The sequence below is a fragment of the Humulus lupulus genome, chromosome 3 (genome assembly GCF_963169125.1).
Source record: "Humulus lupulus chromosome 3, drHumLupu1.1, whole genome shotgun sequence".
NCBI classification, from domain to species: Eukaryota; Viridiplantae; Streptophyta; class Magnoliopsida; order Rosales; family Cannabaceae; genus Humulus; species Humulus lupulus.
Window position 1 is genome coordinate 228,840,260 of NC_084795.1, and position 10,006 is coordinate 228,850,265.

The 10,006-nt window shown below is 41.3% G+C and overlaps 1 non-coding gene across 1 annotated transcript; it reads right to left on the reverse strand.

Moving 5' to 3' along the window:
* Positions 1-9,209: 9,209 nt before the first annotated feature.
* LOC133827999 (small nucleolar RNA R71) lies at positions 9,210-9,315 on the reverse strand. The gene has a single exon (XR_009890644.1). It is a non-coding gene; the product is annotated as a small nucleolar RNA R71 (small nucleolar RNA).
* Positions 9,316-10,006: the final 691 nt, after the last annotated feature.

Consider the following 10,006-nt stretch of genomic DNA (forward strand, 5'->3'; position numbering starts at 1 on the left):
ATTTCAAGATTTAATTAGTTTTCAAACCTTATTTTGGGATCCCAAATGTTTAATAATAGAAGTTTTATTGAAACGACGCATTTTCAAAGATTACAGCCTTAACTTTTAATTAGTCACACTTTTGTTTCAAAACCTCGGTTAGCGAGTTCATTGCACACTGTTTTGTCTTAAAAACTCACCTAGTAACGGCTCTAAGGAAGTAGGGCGTTACAACTATATCGACCCATGAATAGGCACAGACAGATCAGAGCTCCAAGCTATTGAGCTTGAGGAAATAAACATAGATCCCAAAGACACTTCAAGAGTCATTAAGATTGGGAAAAATCTTGGTGATGAAAGGAAAAAAGGAGCTAGTTAAATTTTTACAAGGGAATCTAGATGTTTTCGCCTTGTCGCATGAAGACATGGTGGGAATAAGCCCGAGTGTGATCATGCACACTCTAAACTTGGACAAAAGTGTGCCTACAAAATCCTGAAAACAGAGACATTTGAAAAGTCTGAGCTAAAACATTGGAAGAAGAAGTAGCTCGGCTATTAATGTGTGGGTTTATTCGTGAAGCAAAATATCTGATTTGGGTCACGAATCTTGTTCTTGTCTCGAAGCCAAACGGAAAGTGGAGGACCTACATCGATTTCTCCGACCTAAACAAAGGTTGTCCTAAAGATTGCTTTCCATTGCCGAGGATTGATCAGTTGGTAGATGCCACCGCGGGACACGAGCTCATGTCCTTAATGGATGCGTATTCTAGAAATAACTAGATCGCGATGAATCCTACGGACCAAGATCATACTAGCTTTATGGCTCCAACTAATGTATATTGTTATAAAGTTATGCCCTTCAGGCTGAAGAATGCCGGAGCAACCTACCAACGGTTAGTCAACAGAATGTTTATTGGTCGGATCGGGAAAAATATGGAAGTGTATGTCGATGATATGCTAGTCGAATCCAAGAATTCCGGTAACCATGTATTCGATCTAAATGAATGTTTTGGGATCTTGAGGAGGTATAATATGAGGCTGAATCCCCAGAAATGTACTTTCATAGTGGCGTCGAGAAAATTTTTGGGATTCATAGTCAATACAAGGGGGATAGAGGCTAACTCAGATAAAATCAGATCATTATTGGAAATGCCTTCACCTGGCTTGCGTAAAGAAGTTCAGGGTCTGACTGGAAAGGTGGCAGCCCTGAACCAATTTATTTCAAAATCCACTGAAAAGTGCTTGCCGTTCTACAACTTGCTCAAAGGAAACATGAAATTTGAATGGATTGAGGAGTGCGAGCACACATTCCTCGACCTAAAAACGCACTTGGCTGAGCCCCCAGTATTGTCTAAGCCTATGTCCGGAGAACCTCTGTTCCTTTATTTGGCCGTGACCAAAAATGCAGTCAGTGCCGTGTTAGTTCGAGAAGAAGAATGTGCTCAAAAACCGGTGTATTATATAAGCAAGAGACTTCTCGGAGCCGAATCATGATATCCACTGATAGAAAAGATGGCATTCTGCCTGATATTGGCTTCTAGGAAGCTCCAACCATATTGCCAGTCCCATTCAATCCACGTCATGAACGACCAACCTCTAAGGCAAATATTGCAAAAACCTGAAACATCGGGACGTCTTTTAAAATGGGCGGTCGAACTCAGCCAGTTTGAGATATTGTAAGTAACATGGACCTCAATCAAAAGCTAGGCCCTTGCTGATTTTGTGGCTGAATGCACCGGATTTCAAGAGGAGCTTTTGAAGGAACCGGTGAAGGCGTTGTGGAAAATATTAGTAGACAGCTCAACGAATGAGAATGGATCCGGAGTTGGGATCATATTGATCTCTCCAGATGGGCATCGATTCCATACAGCTCTGAGATTTGGATTCAAAGCATCTAACAATGAAGCCGAATATGACGCCTTGCTAGCTGGACTTAGAGTGGCAAAGGAGCTCAAAGCAAAGGTCATATAGTGTTATAGCGATTCCCAGCTCGTGGTCAATCAGGTGTTGAGGGAGTATCAAGCTCATGGTACCAAGATGGTGGCTTACCTGGCTAGGTGAAGGGGGAGCTATCATAATTTGAGTACAATACTGTTGAACAGATACCTCGTGTGCAGAACTCTAATGCTGATGCTTTGGCAAGGCTTGCCACCACCAAGGAAGTTGAGACTTTGAATGTAGTCCCAGTGGAATTTTTGGACAGTCCGAGCATAACAGAAAAAATTGTAGAGGTCGAGATGATCGGCGCATGGCTGACCTGGATGACCCCCATAGTGGAATACCTTAAAACAGGAAGGCTACCTGAGGAAAGAAAGGACGCGAGAAAAATACTCTATCAAGCTCTGAGGTATGTGATATTTATACCGACATGGTCATTCATTGCCTCTCCTACGCTGTGTTCTTCCTGAGGAGGCTAAAACCATTCTGCAAGAACTGCATGAAGGTTTTTGTGGAGATCATGCTGGGGGGCAAAACCTAGCATTGAAAATATTGAGGCAGGGCTATTTTTGGCCTACTTTAATGAAAGACTCCATCTTCCATGTTCAGAAATTTGACAAATTCTAGCGCTTCGCCATGGTTGCTCGGGCCGCTCCAATCGTGCTAACAATGATCTCATCCCCGTGGCCATTTGCAGTTTGGGGAATTGACATAATAGGATCCTTACCTATGGGAAAGGGAGGAGTTTGTTACTCGGTAGTGGAAATCGACTATTTCACGAAATGGGTAAAGGCCGAGCCTTTTGCAACCATCACTTCAAAGAGAGTCCTAGACTTTGTGGTGAAGAATATTGTATATCGATTTGGGCTTCCCAAAAAGATCGTGTCGGATAATGGGACCAAGTTCGACATTAATCTCTTCACCAACTTTTGTGAAAAGTATGACGTTATTAAGAGTTTTTCCTCAGTAGCATATCCACAGGCCAATGGACAGGTCGAGGTTGTGAACAAGACCCTAAAGGCGAGCCTTAAGAAGAGGTTAGATGAGGCCAAAGGATTCTTGCCTGAGCATCTCCCGCAAGTACTTTGGGCATACCGAACTTCCCACAGGACCTCCACAGGACACACTCCTTTCTCCTTGACCTTCGGAAGCAAGGTCGTCCTTCCCGTCGAAGCTATGGTAGGCACGCACAGACTAAGGACATTCATCCAGGAACGGAATGATGAGCTACTTAATGCATCTCTCGACTTGATTGATGAGAAACGAGAGGATTCACAGTTACAGCTCGCACATTACCAACAGAAAATTACTCGTTACTTTAATTCTAAGGTCAAGAGACGTAGTTTTGGATTGGGCGACCTGCTTCTCCGAAGGTTCTTTTTGGCAAACAAGGAACCCAAGGACGGGGTTTTAGTCTCGAACTAGGATGGACCATATCAGATCATGGAAGTTTTGCATGAGGGAACTCTCAAGTTAGCTCGGCTTAGTGGAGAAACAGTCCCACAAACCTGGAACGCAATGCACTTAAATAAGTATTATCAATAATACAATCATCCATGTAAGGCTTAAATATAAAAGCCACTTAGTTAAATAACAGATGGATTATTAAATGATTTTTCTTGTTGAAATGGTTTTAAATAATTTTTTATTTGTAAGGTTGTATTAGCTCGTGTGTTAATGTTTGTAAAAGCAACCAAGAAAGTCTCTACATTCTGGTTACTTGGGGGGCATATAACCTGAAGTGGATCAGAATAAGATCGCTTGATGAGTATAAATCATTTAAAGTCCTCGACACAACCAGATACAAAACTATCATGAGTACAACCAGGTCAGAAACGTATAAGGTTGGAAAACTGATTATTCGATGGATTTCTAAGAGCTCGAGATGTCAAAGAACCTAGCACGAACTAAGTTTAAATCACTAAAAGTCCTGGATACAACCAGGTCCAAAACTTTGAAAGTTGGGAAAATTGTGTAAATTAAGGGCTTTTAAAGCTCGAGTTATCAATAAACCTAACACAAACTAAGTTTACAATATTTAAAATCCCAGATATAACTGGGGCCAAGGCCTGATTCTTAATAGGTATGATATAAATCAACACACTAAGTTTGGATATAACCGAACTCAAAATATCTATCCCAATCTAAAAATTGATTCCTAAAATCTCAAATGTACGATTCTAAGAAGGCATAAACAAGGAAAGACAAATAGATTAAAAGTTAGATATATAAATTGAAATTAAATTTGTCACAAGGAGAAAAACTTCGAACCAAGCCCAAGGGAAATAGTTTACAAACAAATATAAAAACACAAAAAATATTGTCATTGAGCCCCTCCAAGTTGCTCTGAGGATGTGACCTCCTCGCCTTCTTGCTCGCCCGCCGTAGAAGCATCCCCCATTTCCGACGGCTCTTGCATGATCCGGGCCTTGAATTTTTCAAGGTATGGACCCCACAGCACGGGAGCCATGAAAGAAAAGTTTCCATCCTAGTTAAAAGCCTTGAAATGGTACAACATATCTTCCATGGAGGACAGTGAGGCCGCCTTCTCTTATTTAACTGCAGCCTCGGCCTCTAGCTGTTTTTCTTTGGCCTCAGCAACCTCAGCTCGGAGTTGGGCAGTTTAGGCCTATAGAGCAGCCAAGGCAATCTTTACAGCCTGCTTGCTTTCCTGAGATGAGGGAAGGGCAAACATGGCATCGTACTCACTCTTTTGAGCAGCCCCAAAGGTAGCTTTGGCGACTTGTTCGCCTTCTTGAGTAGCGGTCAGGGCGGTCTTGGCAGCATTGAGTTCGGCCTGGAGCTCATCATTTCTAGCCCTATCCCGGGCTATGCTGTGGTGCTGAGCCAGGGTAGATTGCAAAATAACAAGGCAAGTTAGATGTATCCTTCGGCAAGATAAAGAGAAAAATGTCACCAAGGAATGATAACTTACTATGAGGGTCATCCCCAAGGCTGACTGCAGGACGTTTTCCAGGCTCTGCTCCTCGATCGTCCTCAAGTCCCTCGAGTTGGCTCTGTAAGCATGCTCCACCATGTGGCTCACTGTCTCGTAGAGGATTCCCTGAAAGGCTTCGGGGATCTTCTCCAGATCCTGGGGATCAACTAGTATGTGGAATGTAGCAACTGGGGCAGGAGGAGCTGGAGGATCAGCTTGTATAATCTGATCCCAAGCAGGCATGAACCGAGGGGGAGGAAGAGGAGGAATCCTCCTCTCTGTAACAGTATATGCCAGAGTTGTTGAGCTCGTGCCTTTCCCCTTAGCAAGGGATTTTGATGTATTTCCTGCCATAGGAGGGGCTTTCTTTGTATACTGGGGCATCTTCACTATAGGGCTCGAGCCGTATTTCTTGCCCTGGAAAGTCGTACGGAGGTTAGGAGCTCTGGGTTATTCCATCTCGTCGCCTGAAAAGAACAAAAGGGGGATTAGTTCACAAGCAAAGTAAAAAACATTCACAAAAGGAAATAAATAATGGTTCTACCCTCCGGGCTAGGGGAGGAGTCTATTATCACGACCTCCGGCCTTGGGACTACTAGAGGAGAAGGAGAATCTAAGTCTAATATTTCTTGGACTCTAGGAGGTTCGGGCTCAAGTTCTACCTCGGGGCTGGACTCATCTACATACTGCTAAATCCAGGGGCAAAGGTGCCCTGGAGCAGAGAAGGCCAGCTCCTACGATTGGCCCCATACTCCTCAAAGATGGCGAACCTAAAATTTAAGGTATTATCTACAAAAATGGTGCCCTTAGAGTAGCTTAATCATGACACAACCCTATGTTATCCACACACTGGAGCAGGGTAACATTACGGTCTGGATTGTTAGAGTGACGGTGGATGAGCTGATTTGGGTTAAATCTACCTAACCTAAAATTGGCAACAACCCTATCTAGTTCCCTATAAGGATATGGGTTACCTTGGCCGGAGGGGCCGGCTGCTGCCCCTGACACAGCTCGTTCTACATCGGGTTCTCGAACAGCCTCGGGAACCCGCCTCTTCCACATACGAAGCACCTCATCCTCTTCTTGCTCCTCGCCTTCAGTGTTCGGTGAGTCCTCTTCCTGAGAAGGCAGGAGCTCGTGGATTACTGGAAGGGTATCCTGTGTCCTTCTTAAGGCTAATGTCTGGCCTTTGCCAATCAACTTACACACCAGCATTGTGGCGTCATTCACGAGCTGACGTTAATCCTTCTTGTTTGGCGGGAGCCCAAAAAATGTTTCATATTGACCCCCGAGGGTCACTGACTTCCCTGTCCTCGCAAATATGGCTGCACAAAAAATAAACTCAATTAGCACATGTAGAAGGAAAATGTTTTGAAAACAGAAAAATTTTATGAGCTGCAATTAGAGCTGAAGTATCGGTGCTCACAATTTCGGAACTCGTTCGACATAAAGAGCTGGTCTTTGTAGTAATTGGGATGCCTTGGGAGCTCGATGACTGGTGAGGTAGTAGAATCCGTCACCTTGACCCTTTTGTTCTGGGCTGGCTTTAAGGCAGAAAAAATATAGTTTGTCTATCGGAGTGGGGACCTCCCACTGGTGCTTCAAAAATAAGTATTACTGCCCTGCCAAAAGCCTGTAATAATTTGGGGGGAGTTAAAAAGGTGCCAACTTCCCACAATTTAGGAAGTCGACAAAATATTGATCCAAGGGAAGGAAGGCCACCGCCTTCAAATGCTCGTCACTCCAGGCCGTGAAGTCATCCTACAGAGGGGAGAAGCTCTGTTCCCCTTCGAATGGAGGCCGAGCAATAAGGACTCCAGATCCGACCTCGATATTATGGCTCAGCATAATTTTGTTGACCCTTCCTTGGGTCGTAATCTTGGAAGTGATTGTCTCTGCCTCGAAGAAAGTGTTGGGGTCAACCCCAACTTCCCTCTCAACCACTGGGCTGAAGTGGGCAAGGGGAGATTCTGACCTGATCTCTTTCCCTTTGTTCGTTTGTTGAGCGGACGAGCTGGGTGCATTCTTCTTTGGTGCGTTCTTCTTGGGTGCCATCAGATTGCCTAACAAACAAGAATGACGAGTTACTTTGTAGGCGATCTAAGAGTTTGTAAAGGTTATGGCATGGAAGTATGGAGGAGAATGATGTCTCTGATATATGAGCTGAGTTAGTCTCAGCCCATTTCATAAAGCCATGCGCTATCCTACGCTACGCGCCTCAGTTTCCTAATAGACCCCTGATGTTTAGGGATCCGTGTGTCAGAAAATCAGGCCACTACTATCCTTGGGGGGAGGTTTAGAGAAAAACCACTGATAAACGTGTTTTAGGCTCGTTTAGGGTTTATTTTTTGGGAAGGTTTTCATTAGTTTAGGGCTATTTTATTGCAGAATTACGCTTGTTTGTTCATGTTTCAGGTTTTTCATGCTAAGATAGTGAAAAGAGTGGAATGAAGTGAAAGTGGAAAAAAATGGAGTTATTTTGGAGAAAATCGCGTCTTTCGGTAGCAATATGTTCGAGTAATGATTCTATAAATATTGCTACAAATGCTAACAAAGTAATGCTATAGCACTAGAAAAGGGAAAATTGGAATTGTTGAATCTATCAATAACGATACAAAACGAGCGCTGCAGTGCTACAAAACGAGCACTACAGGGCTACAATACTAGCGCTACAATGCTAGTGCACTAAATTTTGAGGCAATTCAACTCTATCAATAGTGCTACAGCGTTATCAATGCAGTTTTTAGATTTTTAGACACTATTTAAAGGACAAAATGGTCTTTTCACTTGGGAGCCTTGGAAAACTATTTAATGGACATTATTCTGCGAATTTGATAGGCAGTTTTAGTTTTATAAACCCTAGATTTAGAAAAGGTTGTTGTAATTAGATTTCTTATTCTGGTTTATGACTTTCTAGATTTCTTCTTCATCTGAATTCGTTAGGTTATTTTCTATGAATAATTAGTTGAATTTTATTTTCATTATGTTAGCTATGAACTAAATCTTATATCTAGGGATTAATGTAGTCACTTGAATTTCAATTTAATTTTATTATGATGTTCTATTGATACTTCTTCTCTATTCTAATCTATATGATGTTTGCTAATGCTAGTAAATACTTGATCACCATTTACTTGACTTAATGGTTTTGATTCAAAATTCAAAAGATGAGAAATGAATATACTATCATTATATGGACATAGGTTGCATATTGGACGAAAGTACCTGTATGACTTGTGTAGTAATTAGGTTTCCATGCTTAATGCCTTCTATAGGTTTAAGTTTATCACAGAGATGTAGAAAACCTGCATATAGGCTGAGATCTTATATCTTGAAAAAGAATAGGAATCGATTATGTTAACATGCTATTATAATAGAAAGAAGAGATTTAGAATTAATTAGTAATATTAATAGAATGAAAAGTTGATGAAATTAATTCCTAGGCTTTTTATTATTGATTTTTAATTAGTTGATTCATTTTTTTGCTTACAGTTATTTACATTTTGTTCATAGTTTAAAGTATTCATTTTAGTTTTAATTATTCATCTAAATTTTAATTCACCAAATGGAATTTGAAAATCAATTATTGGTAATTGGTCAACAGTCCTTGTGGGAACGATACTCTATTTAATATCTATATTACTTGAATCGATTGCGTGCACTTGCGTATCATATTTTCTCGATCAAGTTTTTGGCGTCGTTGCCGAGGACGAATAATCAATATCAAATAAAATTGTTTTTCAATCTACTTTGGTTTTCATTTAACGTTTTCTAAATCAAGTTTCTTTTAAATTTCTCAATTTCAGATGACTTATTTTTATGCGACGTAAGGGGTCAAAAATACTAGTACTTGTTGATCCTGAGATTGAGAAGACCTACAACAAAGAAAGAAAACATAAAAGACTTGAAAAGATGGCCCAGAATGTCGATAATGTTGCTAACAATCTGAATCAGGGTAATGTGGGGAATGTTACAGCTGAGGCAGACTTACCTTTGAGGGACTATGTACTCCCCACAGTTATAGGGGTGCGTTCTAGTATTCACCCACCTATAGTGGAGGTGAACAATTTTGAGATCAAGCCCTCAATAATTCAAATGGTTCAGAATTGTGTTCAGTTTTGGGGGCTACCTAATGAGGATCTGAACCTCCATATAACCAACTTTTTGGAGTTATGTGATACTTTCAAATTGAACGAAGTTAGTAATGACGCAATCTGTTTGAGGCTATTTCCGTTTTCATTAAGAGACAGGGCTAAAAGTTGGTTGATTTCGCTGCAAGCCAATTCCATTTTGACATGGGAAGACCTCCCTAAAAAATTTCTCACAAAGTACTTTCCTCCTGCTAAATCAGCACAGATTAGAGGTGAAATAAATAATTTCTATCAATTTGAGGGAGAATCATTATATGATGCTTGGGAGAGGTTTAAAGGGCTGCTGCAAAAATGTCCACATCATGGTATAGTGAAATGGATGTTGGTGCATACCTTTTATAATGGACTGAGGGGAAACATAAGAACTATCATAGATGCAGCAGTAGGTGGAGCATTTATGAGAAAAAGCACTATTGAAGCTTACAATCTTTTAGAGGAAATGACCGTGAACAATTATAATTGGCCATCTGAGCGAGAAAATAAGAAGGTGGCAAGAGTTCTAGAAGTTGATCCATTTGCTATGCTCACTGCTCAAATTGCTTCACTAAGAAAACAATAGTTTAGCTCAAGTGATGCAACTACAACCTACTCCTATCAGTTGTGAGACATGTGGAGACCCTCGTCATTTTCAGCAATGTCCATTAATGAGTTCTTATTCAGTTGATGATATCCCACTTGAACAGGTTCAAGCCATTGGCAATTTCCCAAGGCAACCTAATAATAACCCATACCCTAACAACTATACTCCAGCTTATAAGAACCATCCTAATTTTTTATGGAGTAATAATCAAGGGCACCAATCACAATACCATCCAAATCCACCTCAATATCCTCCACATAGACCATCTTATGGGCTAAACCCAAGCCCCTTTTATGATACTCAAAGGCCACCCATGCCAAAACATCAACAACCACCGCCTCACATGACTAAACCAGAGGTATCCGCTGATGCATTGAGCCCATTTATGACAGAAACCAAATCCTCCATTCGAATCTTAGA